Source organism: Coturnix japonica, chromosome 4, assembly GCF_054131305.1.
Source record: "Coturnix japonica strain WE chromosome 4, WE-NBRP24, whole genome shotgun sequence".
Classification (NCBI taxonomy): domain Eukaryota; kingdom Metazoa; phylum Chordata; class Aves; order Galliformes; family Phasianidae; genus Coturnix; species Coturnix japonica.
This window is the reverse complement of record NC_140666.1, coordinates 3912452-3934517: the sequence shown is the minus strand read 5'-3', so window position 1 is coordinate 3934517 and position 22066 is coordinate 3912452.

Here is a 22066-nt window from a genome sequence, read left to right as displayed (position 1 = left end):
CCGACTTTTCATGGTTTTCCTCTGCTGTAACCCTACCTTTCTTGGTTTTCCTCCACTCTAGCCTAGCCTTTCTTGATTTTACTCTGCTCTAAACTTGTTTTTTTGGTTTTCCTCCACTCTAACCTTGTTTTTCTTGGTTTTCCTGTGCTCCAACCTCGCTTTTCTTGGTTTTTCTTCCGCTCTAACACAGCTTTTCTCGGTTTCCCTCAGCTCCAACCCCGCTTATCTTGGTTTTCCTCCGCTCTAACCTTGTTTTTCTTGGTTTTCCTCCGCTCCAACCCCGCTTTTCTTAGTTTTCATCCGCTGTAACCCCGCTTTTCTTGGATTTCATCCATTCTAACCCCGCTTGTCTTGGTTTTTCTCCGCTCTAACTTAGCTTTTCTTGGTTTTCCTCCACTCTAACCCAGCTTTTCTCAGTTTCCCTCAGCTCCAACCCCGCTTCTCTTGGTTTTCCTCCGCTCTATCCCTGCTTATCTTGGTTTTCCTGTGCTCTAAATTCTCTTTTCTTGTTTTATCTCCGCTCTAACCCCGCTTTCTTTGTTTTCCTCCGCTCTAACCCCACTTTTCTTGGTTTTCCTCTGCTGTAACATAGCTTTTCTTTGTTTTCCTCCGCTCTAAAACCGTTTTTCTTGGTTTTCCTCCGCTCCAACCTTGCTTTTCTTGGTTTTCATCTGCTCTAACCCCGCTTTTCTTGGATTTCATCCATTCTAATCCCACTTGTCTTGGTTTTTCTCTGCTATAACTTAGCTTTTCATGGTTTTCCTGCGCTCTAACTTCGCTTTTCTCGGTTTTCCTCAGCACCAACCCCGCTTTTCTTAGTTTTCCTCCACACTAACCCCGCTTTTCATGGGTTTCCTCCGCTCTAACTTCGCTTTTCTTGGTTTTCCTCTGATATAACATAGCTTGTCTTGGTTTTCTTCCGCTCTAACCCAGCTTTTCTCGGTTTTCTTCAGCTCCAACCCCGCTTTTCTTTGTTTTCGTCTGCTCTAACCCCTCTTTTCATGGTTTTCCTCTGCTGTAACCCTACTTTTCTTGGTTTTCCTCCACTCTAGCCCAACTTTTCTTGATTTTACTCTGCTCTAACCTTGTTCTTTTGGTTTTCCTCCTCTCTAACCCCGTTTTTCTTGGTTTTCCTCCTCTCCAACCCCGATTTTCTTGGTTTTCCTCCACTCTAACCCCGCTTTTCATGGTTTCCTCTGCTGCAACCCTAATTTTCTTGGTTTTCCTCCGCTCTAAATTTGCCTCTCTTGGTTTTCCTCCGCTCTAACCCCGCTTTTCTTAGTTTTCCTCCGCTCTAACTTCATTTTCCTTGGTTTTCCTCCACACTAACCATGCTTTTCTTGGTTTTCCTCCGCTCTAACTTCGCTTTTCTTGGTTTTCCTCTGCTCTAACTTAGCTTATCTTGGTTTTCCTCCGCTCTAACCCAGCTTTTCTCGGATTTCCTCTACTCCAACCCCGCTTTTCTTGGTTTTCCTCCGCTCTAACCCCGCTTTTCATGGATTTCCTCTGCTGTAACCCTACTTTTCTTGGTTTTCCTCCACTCTAGCCCAGCTTTTCTTGATTTTACTCTGCTCTAACCTTGTTTTTTTGGTATTCCTCCGCTCTAACCTTGTTTTTCTTGCTTTTCCTCCACTCCAACCCCGTTTTTCTTGCTTTTCATCTGCTCTAACCCCGCTTTTCTTGGATTTCATCCATTCTAACCTTGCTTGTCTTCGTTTTTCTCCGCTCTAAATTAGCTTTTCTTGGTTTTCCTCCGCACTAACCTTGCTTTTCTTAGTTTTCCGCCGCTCCAACCCCGCTTTTCTTAGTTTTCCTCCGGCCTAAACCCGCTTTTCATGGTTTTCCTCCGCTCTAACTTCGCTTTTCTTGGTTTTCCTCTGCTATAACATAGCTTATCTTGGTTTTCCTCCGCTCTAACCCAGCTTTTCTCCGTTTTCTTCAGCTCCAACTTTGCTTTTCTTGGTTTTCCTCCGCTCTAACCTCTCTTTTCATGGTTTTCCTCTGATGTAACCCTACTTTTCTTGGTTTTCCTCCACTCTAGCCCAACTTTTCTTGATTTTACTCTGCTCTAACCTTGTTTTTTTGTTTTCCTCCCCTCTAAACCCGTTTTTCTTGGTTTTCCTCCACTCCAACCCCGCTTTTCTTGGTTTTGCTCCACTCTAACCCCGCTTTTCATGGTTTTCCTCTGCTGTAACCCTACTTTTCTTGGTTTTCCTCCGCTCTAACTTCGCCTCTCATGGTTTTCCTCCACTCTAACCCCGGTTTTCTTGGATTTCCTCCGCTCTAAATTTATGTTCCTTGGTTTTCCTCCACACTAACTTCGCTTTTCTTGGTTTTCCTCCGCTCTAACTTCGCTTTTCTTGATTTTCCTCTGCTATAACATAGCTTATCTTGGTTTTCCTCCACTCTAACCCAGCTTTTCTTGATTTTACTCTGCTCTAACTTTGTTTTTTTGGTTTTCCTCCGCTCTAACCCTGTTTTTCTTGGCTTTCCTCCGTTCCAACCCCGCTTTTCTATGTTTACCTCCACTCTAACCCCGCTTTTCTTGGATTTCATCCATTCTAACTTCGCTTGTCTTCGTTTTTCTCCGCTCTAAATTAGCTTTTCTTGGTTTTCCTCCGCTCTAACACAGCTTTTCTCGGTTTCCCTCAGTTCCATCCCCGCTTTTCTTGGTTTTCCACCGCTCTATCCCCGCTTATCTTTGTTTTCCTGTGCTCTAAATTCTCTTTTCTTGGTTTATCTCCGCTCTAACCCCGCTTTCTTGGTTTTCCTCCGCTCTAACCCCACTTTTCTTGGTTTTCCTCCATGCTAACTTCACTTTTCTTGGTTTTCCTCCGCTCTAACCTCGCTTTTCTTGGTTTTCGTCCACTCCGACCCAGCTTTTCTTGGTTTTTCTCTGCTCTAACCACGCTTTTCTTGGTTTTTCTCAGCTCTGACCTTGCTTTTCTTGATTTTCCTCCGCTCTAACGTTGTTTTCTTGGTTTTCCTCCGCTCTAACATCGCTTTTCTTGGTTTTCCTCATCTCTAATCTCACTTTTCTTGGTTTTCCTCTGCTGTAACATAGCTTTTCTTGATTTTCCTCCGCTCTAACCCTGTTTTTCTTGGTTTTCCTCCGCTCTAACCCCGTTTTTCTTGGTTTTCCTCCGCTCCAACCCTGCTTTTCTTGGTTTTCATCCGCTCTAACCCCGCTTTTCTTGGATTTCATCCATTCTAACCCTACTTGTCTTGGTTTTTCTCTGCTCTAACTTCGCCTCTCTTGGTTTTCCTGCGTTCTCACCCAGCTTTTCTCGGTTTTCCTCAGAACCAACCCCGCTTTTTTTGGTTTTCCTCCAATCTAACCCCGCTTTTCATGGTTTTCCTCTGCTGTAACCCTAATTTTTTTTGGTTTTCCTCCGCTCCTACTTCGCCTCTCTTGGTTTTCCTCCGCTCCAACCCCGTCTTTCTTGGTTTTCCTCCGCTCTAACTTCGCTATTCTTCGTTTTCTTCCGCAGTAACTTCACTTTTTTTGTTTTTCCTCCGCTCTGACCCTGCTTTTCTTGGTTTTCCTCTGCTCTAACGTCTCTTTTCTTGGTTTTCCTCTGCTCTAACCCTACTTTTCTTTGTTTTCCTCTGCTGTAACATAGCTTTTCTTGGTTTTCCTCTGCTCTATCCCCATTTTCTTGGTTTTCCTTCGCTCTATGCCCGTTTATCTTGGTTTTCATCCGCTCTAACTTCACTTTTCTTGGTTTACCTCCACTCTAACCCCGCTTTTCTTGGTTTTCCTTTGCTCTAACTTGGCTTTTCTTGGTTTTCCTGCACTCTAACCCCGTTTTTCTTGGTTTTCCTTTGCGCTAACTTGGCTTTTCTTGGTTTTCCTCCGCTCTAACCTTGATTTTCTTAGTTTTCCTCCACTCCAACCCCGCTTTTCTTAGTCTTCCTTTGCTCTAACTTCGATTTTCATGGTTTTCCTCTGCTATAACCCCGCTGTTATTGGTATTCTTCCGCTCTAACCCAGCTTTTCTCGGTTTTCTTCAGCTCCAACCCCGCTTTTCTTGGTTTTCCTCCGCTCTAACCTCTCTTTTCCTGGTTTTCCTCTGCTGTAACCCTACTTTTCTTGGTTTTCCTCCACTCTAGCCCAGCTTTTCTTGATTTTACTCTGCTCTAACCTTGTTTTTTTGGTTTTCATCCTGTCTAACCCCGTTTTTCTTGGATTTCTTCTGCTCCAACCCCGCTTTTCTTGGTTTCCCTCCACTCTAACCCCGCTTTTCATGGTTTTCCTCTGCTGTAACCCTACTTTTCTTGGTTTTCCTCCGCTCTAACTTCGCCTCTCTTGGTTTTCCTCCGCTCTAACCCCGATTTTCTTCGATTTCCTCCACTCTAACTTCATTTTCCTTGGTTTTCCTCAGCTCTAACCTTGCTTTTCTTAGTTTTCCTCCGCTCCAACCCCGCTTTTCTAAGTTATTCTCCACACTAACCCCGCTTTTCATGGTTTTCCTCCACTCTAGCCCAGCTTTTCTTGATTTTACTCTGCTCTAACCTTGTTTTTTTTATTTTCCTCCGCTCTAACCTTGTTTTTCTTGGTTTTCCTCCACTCCAACCCTGCTTTTCCTTGTTTTCATCCGCTCTAACTCCGCTTTTCTTGGATTTCATCCATTCTAACCCCGCTTGCCTTGGTTTTTCTCCGCTCTAAATTAGCTTTTCTTGGTTTTCCTGCGCTCTAACCCAGCTTATCTCGGTTTTCCTCAGCTCCAACCCCGCTTTACTTGGTTTTCCTCCGCTCTATCCCCTCTTCTCTTGGTTTTCCTGTGCTCTAAATTCTCTTTTCTTGGTCTATCTCCGCTCTAACCCCGCTTTCTTGGTTTTCCTCCGCTCTAACCCCACTTTTCTTGTTTTTCCTCCGTGCTAACTTCACTTTTCTTGGTTTTCCTCCGCTCTAACGTTACTTTTCTTGGTTTTCATCCACTCTGACCCTGCTTTTCTTGGTTTTCCTCTGCTCTAACCCCGCTTTTCTTTGTTTTCCTTGGCTCTATCCCTGCTTCTCTGGCTTTTCCTCCGCTCTGACCTCGCTTTTCTTGGTTTTCCTCTGCTCTAACCCCGCTTTTCTTTGTTTTCCGCCACTCTATCCCCGCTTTTCTTGGTTTTCCTCTGCTCTATCCTTGCTTTTCTTGGTTTTCCTCCACTCTAACTTCGCTTTTCTTGGTTTTCCTCCGCTCTAACTTCGCTTTTCTTGGTTTACCTTTGCTCTAACCCCGCTTTTCTTGGTTTTCCTTTGCTCTAACTTGGCTTTTCTTGGTTTTCCTCCGCTCTAACCCCATTTTTCTTGGTTTTCTTCCACTCTAACCCCGCTTTTTTTGGTTTTGCTCCATGCTAACCTTGCTTTTCTTGGTTTTCCTCCACTCTATCCCTGCATTTCTTGATTTTACTCTTCTCTAACATTGTTTTTTTGATTTTCCTCTGCTCTAACCCCGTTTTTCTTGGTTTTCCTCCGCTCCAACCCCGCTTTTCTTGGTTTTCATCAGCTCTAACCCCGCTTTTCTTGGATTTCATCCATTCTAACCCCACTTGTCTTGGTTTTTCTCTGCTCTAACTTCGCCTCTCTTGGTTTTCCTGCGCTCTAACCCAGCTTTTCTCGGTTTTCCTCAGCACCAACCCCGCTTTTCTTGGTTTTCCTCCAATGTAACCCCGCTTTTCATGGTTTTCCTCTGCTGTAACCCTAATTTTTTTGGTTTTCCTCCGCTCCTACTTCGCCTCTCTTGGTTTTCCTCCGCTCTAACCCCGTCTTTCTTGGTTTTCCTCCGCTCTAACTTCACTATTCTTCGTTTTTCTCCGCACTAACTTCACTTTTTTTGTTTTTCCTCCGCTCTAACCCCTCTTTTCTTGGTTTTCCTCCGCTCTATCCCCACTTATCTTAGTTTTCCTATGCTCTAAATTCGCTTTTCTTTCTTTATCACCGCTCTAACCCCGCTTTCTTGGTTATCCTCCACTCTAACCCCACTTTTCTTGGTTTTCCTCCGTGCTAACTTCACTTTGCTTGGTTTTCCTCCGCTCTGACCTTACTTTTCTTGGTTTTCCTCAACTCTGACCCCGCTTTTCTTGGTTATCCTCCACTCTAACCCCACTTTTCTTGGTTTTCCTCCGTGCTAACTTCACTTTGCTTGGTTTTCCTCCGCTCTAACCTTACTTTTCTTGGTTTTCCTCCACTCTGACCTCGCTTTTCTTGGTTTTCCTCCGCTCTAACCCCGCTTTTCTTTGTTTTCCGCCGCTCTATCCCCGCTTTTCTTGGTTTTCCTTTGCTCTATCCATGCTTTTCTTGGTTTTCCTCCGCTCTAACTTCGCTTTCCTTGGTTTTCCTTTGCTCTAACTTCGCTTTTCTTGGTTTTCCTCCGCTCTAACCCCATTTTTCTTGGTTTTCTTCCAGTCTAACCCCGCTTTTTTTGGTTTTCCTCCATGCTAACCTTGCTTTTCTTGGTTTTCCTCCACTCTAGCCCAGCTTTTCTTGATTTTACTCTGCTCTAAAATTGTTTTTTTGGTTTTCCTCCGCTCTAACCCCGTTTTTCTTGGTTTTCCTCCGCTCCAACCCCGCTTTTCTTGGTTTTCATCCGCTCTAACCCCGCTTTTCTTGGATTTCATCCATTCTAACCCTACTTGTCTTGGTTTTTCTCTGCTCTAACTTCGCCTCTCTTGGTTTTCCTGCGTTCTCACCCAGCTTTTCTCGGTTTTCCTCAGAACCAACCCCGCTTTTTTTGGTTTTCCTCCAATCTAACCCCGCTTTTCATGGTTTTCCTCTGCTGTAACCCTAATTTTTTTTGGTTTTCCTCCGCTCCTACTTCGCCTCTCTTGGTTTTCCTCCGCTCTAACCCCGTCTTTCTTGGTTTTTATCCGCTCTAACTTCGCTATTCTTCGTTTTTCTCCGCACTAACTTCACTTTTTTTGTTTTTCCTCCACTCTAACCCCTCTTTTCTTGATTTTCCTCCGCTCTAATCCCGCTTTTCTTGGTTTTCCTCCGCTCTAACCCTGCTTTTCTTAGTTTTCCTCCACTCTAACCACGCTTTTCTTGGTTTTCCTCCGCTCTAACCCTGCTTTTCTTGGATTTTCTCAGCTCTGACCACGCTTTTCTTGATTTTCCTCCGCTCTAACCTTGTTTTCTTGGTTTTCCTCCGCTCTAACATCGCTTTTCTTGGTTTTCCTCATCTCTAATCTCACTTCTCTTGGTTTTCCTCTGCTGTAACATTGCTTTTCTTGATTTTCCTCCTCTCTGACCCCGCTTTTCTTGGTTTTCCTCCGCTCTAACCCCGCTTTTCATGGATTTCCTTCGCTCTAACTTGATTTTTCTTGGTTTTCCTCCACACTAACCCCGCTTTTCTTGGTTTTCCTCCGCTCTAACTTCGCTTTTCTTGGTTTTCCTCTGCTCTAACTTAGCTTATCTTGGTTTTCCTCCGCTCTAACCCAGCTTTTCTCGGTTTTCATCCTCTCTATCCTCGCTTTTCTTGGTTTTCCTGTGCTCTAAATTCGCTTTTCTTGGTTTATCTCCGCTCTAAACCCGCTTTCTTGGTTTTCCTCCGCTCTAACCCCACTTTTCTTGGTTTTCCTCCGTGCTAACTTCACTTTTCTTGCTTTTCCTCCCCGCTCTAACCTCACTTTTCTTGGTTTTCGTCCGCTCTGACCCCGCTTTTCTTGGCTTTCCTCTGCTCTAACCCCTCTTTTCTTTCTTTTCCTCCGCTCTATCCCTGCTTTTCTTGGTTTTCCTCCACTCTGTCCCCGCTTTTCTTGGTTTTCCTCCGCTCTAACTTCACTTTTCTTGGTTTTCCTCCGCTCTAACATTTCTTTTCTTGGTTTACCTCCGCTCTAACCCTGCTTTTCTTGGATTTCCTTTGCTCTAACTTGGCTTTTCTTGGTTTTCCTGCGCTTTAACCCCATTTTTCTTGGTTTTCCTCCACTCTAACCCCGCTTGTCTTGGTTTTTCTCCGCTCTAACTTAGCTTTTCTTGGTTTTCCTCCGCTCTAACCCAGCTTTTCTCGGTTTTCCTCATCTCCAACCCCGCTTTTCTTGGTTTTCCTGTGCTCTAAATTCTGTTTTCTTTGTTTATCTCCGCTCTAACCCCGCTTTCTTGGATTTCCTCCGCTCTAACCCCACTTTTCATTGTTTTCCTTCGCTCTAACCTCGCTTTTCTTGGTTTTCGTCCGCTCTGACCCCGCTTTTCTTGGTTTTCCTCTGCTGTAACCCCGCTTTTCTTTGTTTTCCTCCGCTCTATCACTGCTTCTCTTGGTTTTCCTCCGCTCTGACCTCGCTTTTCTTGATTTTCCTCCGTTCTAACCCCGCTTTTCTTTGTTTTCCGCCGCTCTATCCTCGCTTTTCTTGGTTTTCCTCCACTCTAACTTCGCTTTTCTTGATTTTCCTTCGCTGTAACTTTGCTTTTCTTGGTTTACCTTTACTCTTACCCCGCTTTTCTTGGTTTTCCTTTGCTCTAACTTGACTTTTCTTGGTTTTCCTCCACTCTAACCCCGCTTTTTTTTCGTTTTCCTCCGCTCTCACCTTGCTTTTCTTGGTTTTCCTCCACTTTAGCCCAGCTTTTCTTGATTTTCCTCTGCTCTAACCTTATTTTTTTGTTTTCCTCCGCTCCAACCCCGCTTTTCTTGGTTTTCATCCGCTCTAACCCCGCTTTTCTTGGATTTCATCCATTCTAACCCCGCTTGTCTTGGTTTTTCTCCGCTCTAACTTAGCATTTCTTGGTTTTACTGCGCTCTAACACAGCTTTTCTCGGTTTTCCTCAGCAACAACCCCGCTTTTCCTGGTTTTCTTCCACTCTAACCCTGCTTTTCATGGCTTTCCTCTGCTGTAACCCTACTTTTCTTGGTTTTCCACCGCTCTAACTTCGCCTCTCTTGGTTTTCCTCCGCTCTAACCCCGTCTTTCTTGGTTTTCCTCCGCTCTAACTTCGCTATTCTTCGTTTTCCTCCGCACTAACTTCACTTTTTTTGTTTTTCCTCCGCTCTGACCCCTCTTTTCTTGGTTTTCCTCCGCTCTAATCCCGCTTTTCTTGGTTTTCCTCCGCTCTAACTTCGCTTTTCTTGGTTTTCCTCCGCTCTAACTTCGCTTTTCTTGGTTTTCCTCCGCTCTAACCCCGCTTTTCTTGGTTTTTCTCAGCTCTGACCCCGCTTTTCTTGATTTTCCTCCGCTCTAACCTTGTTTTCTTGGTTTTCCTCCGCTCTAACTTCGCTTTTCTCGGTTTTCCTCATCTATAATCTCACTTATCTTGGTTTTCCTCTACTGTAACATAGCTTATCTTGATTTTCCTCCTCTCTGACCTTGCTTTTCTTTGTTTTCCTCCGCTCTAACCCCGCTTTTCATGGATTTCCTTCGCTCTAACTTGATTTTTCTTGGTTTTCCTCCACACTAACCCCGCTTTTCTTGGTTTTCCTCCGCTCTAACTTCGCTTTTCATGGTTTTCCTCTGCTCTAACTTAGCTTATCTTGGTTTTCCTCCGCTCTAACACAGCTTTTCTCGGTTTTCCTCAGCTCCAACCCCGCTTTTCTTCGTTTTCCTCCGCTCTAACCCCGCTTTTCATGGTTTTCCCCTGCTGTAACCCTACTTTTCTTGGTTTTCCTCCACTCTAGCCCAGCTTTTCTTGATTTTCCTCTGTTCTAACCTTGTTTTTTTGTTTTCCTCCGCTCTAACCCCGTTTTTCTTGGTTTTTCTCCGCTCCAACCCCGCTTTTCTTCGTTTTAATTTGCTCTAACCCCGCTTTTCTTGGATTTCATCCATTCTAACCCCGCTTGTCTTGGTTTTCCTCCGCTCTAACTTCACCTCTCTTGGTTTTCCTCCGCTCTAACACCGTCTTTCTTGGTTTTTCTCCGCTCTAACTTCGCTATTCTTCATTTTCCTCCACTCTAACTTCACTTTTTTTGTTTTTCCTCCGCTCTAACCCCTCTTTTCTTGGTTTTCCTCCGCTCTAATCCCGCTTTTTTTCCTTTTCCTCCGCTCAAACCACGCTTTTCTTCTTTTTCCTCTGCTATAACCCCGCTTTTCTTGGTTTTCCTCCGCTCTAACCCCGCTTTTCTTGGTTTTTCTCAGCTCTGACCCCGCTTTTCTTGATTTTCCTCCGCTCTAACCCTGTTTTCTTCGTTTTCCTCCGCTCTAATGTCGCTTTTCTTGGTTTTCCTCGTCTCTAATCTCACTTTTCTTGGTTTTCCTCTGCTGTAACATAGCTTTTCTTGATTTTCCTCCTCTCTGACCCCGCTTTTCTTGGTTTTCCTTAGCTCTAACACCTCTTTTCTTGGTTTTCCTGTGCTCTAACCCCACTTCTCTTTGTTTTCCTCTGCTGTAACATAGCTTTTCTTAGTTTTCCTCTGCTCTATACCAGCTTTTCTTGGTTTTCCTTCGCTCTATGCCCGCTTTTCTTGGTTTTCATCCGCTCTAACTTCACTCTTCTTGGTTTACCTCCACTCTTACCCCACTTTTCTTGGTTTTCCTTTGCTCTAACTTGGCTTTTCTTGGTTTTCCTCCGCTCTAACCTTGCTTTTCTTAGTTTTCCTCCACTCCAACCATGCTTTTCTTAGTTTTCCTCCACACTAACCCCGCTTTTCATGGTTTTCCTCCGCTCTAACTTCGCTTTCCTTGGTTTTCCTCTGCTATAACTTAGCTTACCTTGGTTTTCCTCAGCTCTAACATAGCTTTTCTCAGTATTCCTCAGCTCCAACCCCGCTTTTCTTGGTTTTCCTCCACTCTCACCCCGCTTTTCATGGTTTTCCTCTGCTGTAACCCTACTTTTCTTGGTTTTCCTCTGCTCTAACTTCGCCTCTCTGGTTTTCCTCTGCTCTAACCCCGTTTTTTTTGGTTTTCCTCCGCTCCAACCCCAATTTTCTTGGTTTTCATCTGCTCTAACCCCGCTTTTCTTGGATTTCATCCATTCTAACCCCGCTTGTCTTGGTTTTTCTCCGCTCTAACTTAGCTTTCCCTAGTTTTCCTCTGCTCTATCCCAGCTTTTCTCATGTTTTCCTCAGCTCCAACCCCGCTTTTCTTGGTTTTCCTCCGCTCTATCAACGCTTATCTTGGTTTTCCAGTGCTCTAAATTCTTTTTTCTTGGTTTATCTCCGCTCTAACCCTGCCTTCTTGGTTTTCCTCTGCTCTAACCCCACTTTTCTTGGTTTTCCTCCGTGCTAACTTCACTTTTCTTGGTTTGCCTTTGCTCTAACCTCACTTTTCTTGATTTTCATTTGCTCTGACCCCGCTTTTCCTGGTTTTCCTCTGCTCTAACCCCGCTTTTCTTTGTTTTCCTTCGCTCTATCCCTGCTTCTCTTGGTTTTCCTCCGCTCTGACCTCGATTTTCTTGGTTTTCATACGCTTTAACCCCGCTTTTCTTGGATTTCATCCATTCTAACCCCGCTTGTCTTGGTTTTTCTCCGCTCTAACTTAGCTTTCCCTGGTTTTCCTCCGCTCTATCCCAGCTTTTCTCATGTTTAACTCAGCTCCAACCCCGCTTTTCTTGGTTTTCCTCCGCTCTATCCCCGCTTTTCATGGTTTTCCTCTGCTGTAACCCTGCTTTTCTTGGTTTTCCTCCGCTCTAAATTCGCCTCTCTTGGTTTTCCTCCGCTCCAACCCCGTCTTACTTGGTTTTCCTCCGCTCTAACTTGGCTATTCTTCGTTTACCTCCGCACTTACTTCACTTTTTTTGTTTTTCCTCCGCTCTAACCCCTCTTTTCTTGGTTTTCCTCCGCTCTAATCCCGCTTTTCTTGCTTTTCCTCCGCTCTAACTTCGCTTTTCTTGGTTTTTCTCCGCTCTAACTTCCCTTTTCTTGGTTTTCTTTCTTTCTAACCCCGCTTTTCTTGGTTTTTCTCAGCTCTGACCCCGCTTTTCTTTATTTTCCTCCGCTCTAACTTTGTTTTCTTGGTTTTCCTCCACTCTAACATCGCTTTACTTGGTTTTCCTCATCTCTAATCTCACTTTTCTTGGTTTTCCTCTGCTGTAACATAGCTTTTCTTGATTTTCCTCCTCTCTGACCCCGCTTTTCTTGGTTTTCCTCCGCTCTAACCCCTCTTTTCTTGGTTTTCCTCTGCTCTAACCCCACTTTTCTTAGTTTTCATCTACAGTAAAATAGCTTTTCTTGGTTTTCCTCTGCTCTATCCCCGCTGTTCTTGGTTTTCCTTCGCTCTATGCCCGCTTTTCTTGGTTTACATCCGCTCTAACTTCACTTTTCTTGATTTACCTCCACTCTAACCCCGCTTTTCTTGGTTTTCCTTTGCTCTAACTTTGCTTTTCTTGGTTTTCCTGCGCTCTAAACCCGTTTTTTTTTGGTTTTCCTTTGCGCTAACTTGGCTTTTCTTGGTTTTCCTCCGCTCTAACATTGCTTTTCTTAGTTTTCCTGCGCTCCAACCCCGTTTTTCTTAGTTTTCCTCCACACTAACCCCGCTTTTCATAGTTTTCCTCCGCTCTAACTTCGCTTTTCTTGGTTTTCCTCCGCTCTAACACGGCTTTTCTCGGTTTTCCTCAGCTCCAACCCAGCTTTTCTTGGTTTTCCTCCACTCTAACCCCGCTTTTCATGGTTTTCCTATGCTGCAACCCTACTTTTCTTGGTTTTCGTCCACTCTAACTTTGTCTCTCTTGGTTTTCCTCCGTTCTAACCCCGCTTTTCTTGGATTTCCTCCGCTGTAACTTCATTTTTCTTGGTTTTCCTCCACACTAACCCCGCTTTTCTTGGTTTTCCTCCGCTCTAACTTCGCTTTTCTTGGTTTTCCTCTGCTCTAACTTAGCTTATCTTGGTTTTCCTCCGCTCTAACCCAGCTTTTCTCTTTTTTCCTCAGCTCCAACCCCGCTTTTCATGGTTTTCCTCCGCTCTATCCCTGCTTTTCATGGTTTTCCTCTGCTGTAACCCTACTTTTCTTGGTTTTCCTCCACTCTAGCCCAGCTTTTCTTGATTTTCCTCTGCTCTAACCTTATTTATTTGGATTTCCTCCGCTCTAACCCCGTTTTTCTTGGTTTTCCTCCGCTCCAACCCCGCTTTTCTTGGTTTTCATCAGCTCTAACCCCGCATTTCTTGGATTTCATCCATTCTAGCCCTGCTTGTTTTCCTCCGCTCTAACTTAGCTTTTCTTAAATTTCCTCCGCTCTAACCCAGCTTTTCTCGGTTTTCCTCAGCTCCAGCCCTGCTTTTCTTGGTTTTCCTCCGCTCTAACCACGCTTTTCTTGGTTTTCGTCCGCTCTGACCCTGCTTTTCTTGGTTTTCCTCTGCTCTAACCCCGCTTTTCTTTGTTTTCCTCCGCTCTATCCCTGCTTCTCTTGGATTTCGTCCGCTCTGACATCGCTTTCATTGATTTTCCTCCGTTCTATCCCCGCTTTTCTTTTGTTTTCCACCGCTCTATCCCCGCTTTTCTTGGATTTCCTCCGCTCTAACTTCGCTTTTCTTGGTTTTCCTCTTCTCTATCCCCGATTTTCTTGGTTTTCCTCCGCTCTAACTTCGCTTTTCTTGGTTTACCTTTACACTAACGCAGCTTTTCTTTGTTTTCCTGTGATCTAACCGCATTTTTCTTGGTTTTCCTCCACTATAACCCCGCTTTTTTTGGTTTTCCTCCGCTCTAACCTTTCTTTTCTTTGTTTTCCTCCACTCTAGCCCAGCTTTTCTTGATTTTCCTCTGCTGTAACATAGTTTTTCTTGATTTTCGTCCTCTCTGACACTGCTTTTCTTGGTTTTCCTCCGCTCTATCCCCTCTTTTCTTTGTTTTCCTGTGCTCTAACCCCACTTTTCTTGGTTTTCCTCTGCTCTATCCCCGCTTTTCTTGGTTTTCCTTCGCTCTATGCCCGCTTTTCTTGGTATTCATCCGCTCTAACTTTACTTTTCTTGGTTTACCTCCGCTCTAACCCCGCCTTTCTTGGTTTTCCTTTGCTCTAACTTGGCTTTTCTTGGTTCTCCTGCGCTCTAACCCCGTTTTTCTTGGTTTTCCTTTGCGCTAACTTGGCTTTTCTTGATTTACCTCCGCTCTAACCTTCCTTTTCTTAGTTTTCCTCCGCACTAACCCCGCTTTTCATGGTTTTCCTCCGCTCTAACTGCGCTTTTCTTGGTGTTCCTCTGCTATAACTTAGCTTATCTTGGTTTTCCTCCGCTCTAACCCAGCTTTTCTCGGTTTTCCTCAGCTCCAACCCCGCTTTTCTTGGTTTTCCTCCACTCTAACCCCGCTTTTCATGGTTTTCCTCTGCTGTAACCCTACTTTTCTTGGTTTTCCTCTGCTCTAACTTCGCCTCTCTTGGTTTTCCTCCGCTCAAACCCCGCCATTCTTGGTTTTCCTCCACTCTAACCCCGTCTTCCTTGGTTCTCCTCCGCTCTAACTTCGCTATTCGTCGTTTTTCTCCGCACTAACTTCACGTTTTTTGTTTTTCTTCCACTCTTACCCCTCTTTCCTTGGTTTTCCTCAGCTCTAATCTCTCTTTTCTTGGTTTTCCTCCACTCTAACCCCGCTCTGTTTTTCTCAGCTCTGACCCCGCTTTTCTTGTTTTTCCTCCGCTCTACCCTTGTTTTCTTGGTTTTCCTCTGCTCTAACATCGCTTTTCTTGGTTTTCCTCATCTCTAATCTCTCTTTTCTTGGTTTTCCTCTGCTGTAACATAGCTTTTCTTGATTTTCCTTCTCTCTGACCCCGCTTTTCTTGGTTTTCCTCCTCTCTAACCCTTATTTTCTTGGTTTTCCTCCGCTCTAACCCCACTTTTCTTAGTTTTCCTCCACTCTAACCACGCTTTTCTTGGTTTTCCTCCGCTCTAATGCCGCTTTTCTTGGTTTTCCTCCGCTCTAACCCCGCTTTTCTTAGTTTTGCTCCACTCTAGCCACGCTTTTCTTGATTTTCCTCCGCTCTAACCCCGCTTGTCTTGGTTTTTCTCAGCTTTGCCCCGTTTTTCTTGATTTTCCTCCGCTCAAACCTTGTTTTCTTGGTTTTCCTCCGCTCTAACATCGCTTTTCTTGGTTTACCTCATCTCTAATCTCACTTTTCATGGGTTTCCTCTGCTGTAACATAGCTTTTCTTGGTTTTCCTCCGCTCTAACTTCGCCTCTCTTGGTTTTCCTCCGCTCTCACCCAGTCTTTCTTGGTTTTCCTCCGTTCTAACTTCGCTATTCTTCGTTTTCCTCCGCACTAACTTCACTTTTTTTGTTTTTCCTCCGCTCTAACCCCTCCTTCCTTGGTTTTCCTCCGCTCTGACTTCACTTTTCTTGGTTTTCCTCCGCTCTAACTTTGCTTTTCTTGCTTTTCCTCCTCTCTAACCCCGCTTTTCTTGGTTTTTCTCAGCTCTGACCCCGCTTTTCTTGATTTTCCTCCGCTCTAACCTTGTTTTCTTGGTTTTCCTCCGCTCTAACATCGCTTTTCTTGGTTTTCCTCATCTCTAATCTCACTTTTCCTGGTTTTCCTCTGCTGTAACATAGCTTTTCTTGATTTTCCTCCGCTCTAACTTCGCCTCTCTTGGTTTGCTTCTCTCTAACCCCATCTTTCTTAATTTTCCTCCGCTCTAACTTCACTATTCTTCGTTTTCCTCCGCACTAACTTCACTTTTTTTGTTTTTCCTCCGCTCTAACCCCTCTTTTCTTGGTTTTCCTCCGCTCTAACTTCGCTTTTCTTGGTTTTCCTCCGCTCTAACTTCGCTTTTTTTGGTTTTCCTACGCTTTATCCCCGCTTTTCTTGGTTTTTCTCAGCTCTGACCCCGCTTTTCTTGATTTTCCTCCGCTCTAACCTTGTTTTCTTGGTTTTCCTCCGCTCTAACATCGCTTTTCTTGATTTTCCTCATCTCTAATCTCCCTTTTCTTGGTTTTCATCTTCTGTAACATAGCTTTTCTTTATTTTCCTCCTCTCTGACCCCGCTTTTCTTGGATTTCCTCCGCTCTAACCCCAATTTACTTGGTTTTCCTCCGCTCTAACCCTACTTTTCTTGGTTTTCCTCTGCTGTAACATAGCTTTTCTTGGTTTTCCTCTGCTCTATCCCCGCTTTTCTTGGTTTTCCTTCGTCCTATGCCCGCTTTTCTTGGTTTTCATCTGCTCTAAATTCACTTTTCTTGGTTTACCTCCACTTTATAACCCCGCTTTTCTTGGTTTTCCTTTGCGATAACTTGGGTTTTCATGGTTTTCCTCCGCTCGAACCCCGCTTTTCTTTGTTTTCCTCCACACTAACCCTGCTTCTCATGGTTTTCCTCCGCTCTAACTTCGCTTTTCTTGGTGTTCCTCTGCTATAACTTAGCTTATCTTGGTTTTCCTCCGGTCTAACACAGCTTTTCTCGGTTTTCCTCCGCTCTAACCCCTCTTTTCTTGGTTTTCCTCCGCTCTAACCCCACTTTTCTTGGTTTTCCTCTGCTCTATTCCCATTTTCTTTGTTTTCCTTCGGTCTATGCCCGCTTATCTTGGTTTTCCTCCTCTCCAACCCCGCTTTTCTTAGTTTTCCTCCACACTAACCCCGCTTTTCATGGTTTTCCTCCGCTCTAACTTCGCTTTTCTTGGTTTTCCTCTGCTATAACTTAGCTTATCTTGGTTTTCCTCCGCTCTAACCCGGCTTTTCTCGGTTTTCTTCAGCTCCAACCCCGCTTTTCTTGGTTTTCCTCCACTATAACCCCGCTTTTCATGGTTTTCCTCTGCTGTAACCCTACCTTTCTTGGTTTTCCTCCACTCTAGCCCAGCTTTTCTTGATTTTGCTCTTCTATAACATAGCTTTTCTTGGTTTTCCTCCGCTCTAACCCAGATTTTCTTGGTTTTCCTCAGATCCAACCCCACTTTTCTTGGTTTTCATCCGCTCTATCCCCGCTTTTGTTGGTTTTCCTGTGCTCTAAATTCGCTTTTCTTGGTTTATCTCCGCTCTAACCCCACTTTTCTTGGTTTTCCTCCCTGCTAACTTCACTTTTCTTGCTTTTCCTCCGCTCTAACCTCACCTTTCTTGGTTTTCGTCCGCTCTGACACCGCTTTTCTTGGTTTTCCTCTGCTCTAACCACGCTTTTCTTTCTTTTCCTCCGCTCTATCCCTGCTTTTCTTGGTTTTCCTCCGCTCCAACCCCGTCTTTCTTGGTTTTCCTCCGCTCTAACCCCGCTTTTCTTTGTTTTCTGCCGCTCTAGCTTCGCTTTTCTTGGTTTTCCTCCGCTCTAACGCTACTTTTCTTGCTTTTCCTCCGCTCTATCCCGCTTTTCATGGTTTTCCTCCGCTCTAACTTCGCTTTTCTTAGTTTTCCTCCGCTCTAACTTCACTCTTCTTGGTTTACCTCCTCTCTAACCCCACTTGTCTTGGTTTTCCTTTGCTCTAACTTGGCTTTTCTTGGCTTTCCTGCGCTCTATCCCCGTTTTTCTTGGTTTTCCTTTGCGCTAACTTGGCTTTTCTTGGTTTTCCTCTGCTCTAACCTTGCTTTTCTTAGTTCTCCTCCACACTAACCGCGCTTTTCATGGTTTTCCTCCGCTCGAACTTCCCTTTTCTTGGCGTTCCTCTGCTATAACTTAGCTTATCTTGGTTTTCCTCAGCTCCAACACAGCTTTTCTCAGTTTTCCTCAGCTCCAACCTTGCTTTTCTTGGTTTTCCTCCACTCTAACCCCGCTTTTCATGGTTTTCCTCTGCTGTTACCCTACTTTTCTTGGTTTTCCTCCGCTCTAACTTCGCCTCTCTATGTTTTCCTCTGCTCTAACCCCGTCTTTTTTGGTTTTCCTCCGCTCCAACCCCTCTTTTCTTGGTTTTCATCTGCTCTAACCCCGCTTTTCTTGGATTTCATCCATTCTAACCCCGCTTGTCTTGGTTTTTCTCCGCTCTAACTTAGCTTTTCCTGGTTTTCCTCCACTCTAACCCAGCTTTTCTCATGTTTTCCTCAGCTCCAACCCCGTTTTTCTTGGATTTCCTCCGCTCTAACTTGGCTATTCTTCGTTTTCCTCCGCACTAACTACACTTTTTTTGTTTTTCCTCCGCTCTAACCCCTCTTTTCTTGGTTTTCCTCCGCTCTAATCCCGCTTTTCTTGCTTTTCCTCCGCTCTAACTTCGCTTTTCTTGGTTTTCCTCCGCTCTAACTTCGCTTTTCTTGATTTTCCTCTCTAACCTTGTTTTCTTGGTTTTCCTCCACTCTAACATCGCTTTTCTTGGTTTTCCTCATCTCTAATCTCACTTTTCTTGGTTTTCCTCTGCTGTAACATAGCTTTTCTTGATTTTCCTCCTCTCTGACCCCGCTTTTCTTGGTTTTCCTCCGCTCTAACCCCTCTTTTCTTGGTTTTCCTCCGCTCTATCCCCAGTTTTCTTAGTTTTCCTCTGCAGTATCATAGCTTTTCTTGGTTTTCCTCTGCTCTATCCTTGCTGTTCTTGGTTTTCCTTCGCTCTATGCCCGCTTTTCTTGGTTTACATCCGCTCTAACTTCACTTTTCTTGGTTTACCTCCACTCTAAACCCGCTTTTCTTGGTTTTCCTTTGCTCTAACTTGGCTTTTCTTGGTTTTCCTCCTCTCTAAACCCGTTTTTCTTCGTTTTCCTTTGCGCTAACTTAGCTTTTCTTGGTTTTCCTCCGCTCTAACCTTGCTTTTCTTAGTTTTCCTGCGCTCCAACCCCGTTTTTCTTAGTTTCCCTCCACACTAACCCCGCTTTTCTCGGTTTTCCTCCGCTCTAACACAGCTTTTCTCGGTTTTCCTCAGCTCCAACCCAGCTTTTCTTGGTTTTCCTCCACTGTACCCCGCTTTTCATGGTTTTCCTCTGCTGAAAACCTACTTTTCTTGGTTTTCCTCCGCTCTAACTTTGCCTCTCTTGGTTTTCCTCCGTTCTAACCCTGCTTTTCTTGGAATTCCTCCGCTCTTACTTCATTTTTCTTGGTTTTCCTCCACACTAATCCCTCTTTTCTTGGTTTTCCTCCGCTCTAACTTCGCTTTTCTTGGTTTTCCTCTGCTCTAACTTAGCTTATCTTGGTTTTCCTCCGCTCTAACCCAGCTTTTCTCTTTTTTCCTCAGCTCCAACCCTACTTTTCTTGGTTTTCCTCCACTCTAGCCCAGCTTTTCTTGATTTTCCTCTGCTCTAACCTTGTTTTTTTGGTTTTCCTCCGCTCTAACCCCTCTTTTCTTGGTTTTTTTCCGCTCCAATCCCGCTTTTTTTCCTTTTCCTCCACTCTAACCACGCTTTTCTTCTTTTTCCTCTGCTATGACCCCGCTTTTCTTGGTTTTCCTCCGCTCTAACCTCGCTTTTCTTGGTTTTTCTCAGCTCTGACCCCGCTTTTCTTGATTTTCCTCCGCTCTAACCTTGTTTTCCTGTTTTTCCTCCGCCCTAACATCGCTTTTTTTTGGTTTTCCTCATCTCTAATCTCACTTTTCTTGGTTTTCCTCTGCTGTAAAATAGCTTTTCTTGATTTTCCTCCTCTCTGACCCCGCTTTTCTTGGTTTTCCTTCGCTCTAACCCCTCTTTTCTTGGTTTTCCTGTGCTCTAACCCCACTTTTCTTCGTTTTCCTCTGCTGTAACATAGCTTTTCTTAGTTTTCCTCTGCTCTATACCAGCTTTTCTTGGTTTTCCTTCGCTCTATGCCCGCTTTTCTTGGTTTTAATCCGCTCTAACTTCACTCTTCTTGGTTTACCTCCACTCTAACCCCACTTTTCTTGGTTTTCCTTTCCTCTAACTTGGCTTTTCTTGGCTTTCCTGCGCTCTATCCCCGTTTTTCTTGGTTTTCCTTTGCGCTAACTTGGCTTTTCTTGGTTTTCCTCTGCTCTAACCTTGCTTTTCTTATTTGTCCTCCACACTAACCGCGCTTTTCATGGTTTTCCTCCGCTCGAACTTCGCTTTTCTTGGCTTTCCTCTGCTATAACTTAGCTTATCTTGGTTTTCCTCAGCTCCAACACAGCTTTTCTCAGTTTTCCTCAGCTCCAACCCCGCTTTTCTTGGTTTTCCTCCACTCTAACCCCGCTTTTCATGGTTTTCCTCTGATGTAACCCTACTTTTCTTGGTTTTCCTCCGCTCTAACTTCGCCTCTCTATGTTTTCCTCTGCTCTAACCCCGTCTTTTTTGGTTTTCCTCCGCTCCAACCCCACTTTTCTTGGTTTTCATCTGCTCTAACCCCGGTTTTCTTGGATTTCATCTATTCTAACCCCACTTGTCTTGGTTTTTCTCCGCTCTAACTTAGCTTTTCCTGGTTTTCCTCCACTCTAACCCAGCTTTTCTCATGTTTTCCTCAGCTCCAACCCCGCTTTTCTTGGTTTTCCTCCGCTCTAACTTCGCCTCTCTTGGTTTTCCTCCGCTCTAACCCCGTCTTTCTTGGTTTTCCTCCGTTCTAACTTCGCTATTCTTCGTTTTCCTCCGCACTAACTACACTTTTTTTGTTTTTCCTCCGCTCTAACCCCTCTTTTCTTGGTTTTCCTCCGCTCTAATCCTGCTTTTCTTGCTTTTCCTCCGCTCTAACTTCGCTTTTCTTGGTTTTCCTCCGCTCTAACTTCGCTTTTCTTGATTTTCCTCTCTAACCTTGTTTTCTTGGTTTTCCTCCACTCTAACATCGCTTTTCTTGGTTTTCCTCATCTCTAATCTCACTTTTCTTGGTTTTCCTCTGCTGTAACATAGCTTTTCTTGATTTTCCTCCTCTCTGACCCCGCTTTTCTTGGTTTTCCTCCGCTCTAACCCCTCTTTTCTTGGTTTTCCTCCGCTCTATCCCCAGTTTTCTTAGTTTTCCTCTGCAGTATCATAGCTTTTCTTGGTTTTCCTCTGCTCTATCCTTGCTGTTCTTGGTTTTCCTTCTCTCTATGCCCGCTTTTCTTGGTTTACATCCGCTCTAACTTTACTTTTCTTGGTTTACCTCCACTCTAAACCCGCTTTTCTTGGTTTTCCTTTGCTCTAACTTGGCTTTTCTTGGTTTTCCTCCTCTCTAAACCCGTTTTTCTTCGTTTTCCTTTGCGCTAACTTAGCTTTTCTTGGTTTTCCTCCGCTCTAACCTTGCTTTTCTTAGTTTTCCTGCGCTCCAACCCCGTTTTTCTTAGTTTCCCTCCACACTAACCCCGCTTTTCTCGGTTTTCCTCCGCTCTAACACAGCTTTTCTCGGTTTTCCTCAGCTCCAACCCAGCTTTTCTTGGTTTTCCTCCACTGTACCCCGCTTTTCATGGTTTTCCTCTGCTGAAAACCTACTTTTCTTGGTTTTCCTCCGCTCTAACTTTGCCTCTCTTGGTTTTCCTCCGTTCTAACCCTGCTTTTCTTGGAATTCCTCCGCTCTTACTTCATTTTTCTTGGTTTTCCTCCACACTAATCCCTCTTTTCTTGGTTTTCCTCCGCTCTAACTTCGCTTTTCTTGGTTTTCCTCTGCTCTAACTTAGCTTATCTTGGTTTTCCTCCGCTCTAACCCAGCTTTTCTCTTTTTTCCTCAGCTCCAACCCTACTTTTCTTGGTTTTCATCCACTCTAGCCCAGCTTTTCTTGATTTTCCTCTGCTCTAACCTTGTTTTTTTGGTTTTCCTCCGCTCTAACCCCTCTTTTCTTGGTTTTTTTCCGCTCCAATCCCGCTTTTTTTCCTTTTCCTCCACTCTAACCACGCTTTTCTTCTTTTTCCTCTGCTATGACCCCGCTTTTCTTGGTTTTCCTCCGCTCTAACCTCGCTTTTCTTGGTTTTTCTCAGCTCTGACCCCGCTTTTCTTGATTTTCCTCCGCTCTAACCTTGTTTTCCTGTTTTTCCTCCGCCCTAACATCGCTTTTTTTTGGTTTTCCTCATCTCTAATCTCACTTTTCTTGGTTTTCCTCTGCTGTAAAATAGCTTTTCTTGATTTTCCTCCTCTCTGACCCCGCTTTTCTTGGTTTTCCTTCGCTCTAACCCCTCTTTTCTTGGTTTTCCTGTGCTCTAACCCCACTTTTCTTCGTTTTCCTCTGCTGTAACATAGCTTTTCTTAGTTTTCCTCTGCTCTATACCAGCTTTTCTTGGTTTTCCTTCGCTCTATGCCCGCTTTTCTTGGTTTTAATCCGCTCTAACTTCACTCTTCTTGGTTTACCTCCACTCTAACCCCACTTTTCTTGGTTTTCCTTTCCTCTAACTTGGCTTTTCTTGGCTTTCCTGCGCTCTATCCCCGTTTTTCTTGGTTTTCCTTTGCGCTAACTTGGCTTTTCTTGGTTTTCCTCTGCTCTAACCTTGCTTTTCTTATTTGTCCTCCACACTAACCGCGCTTTTC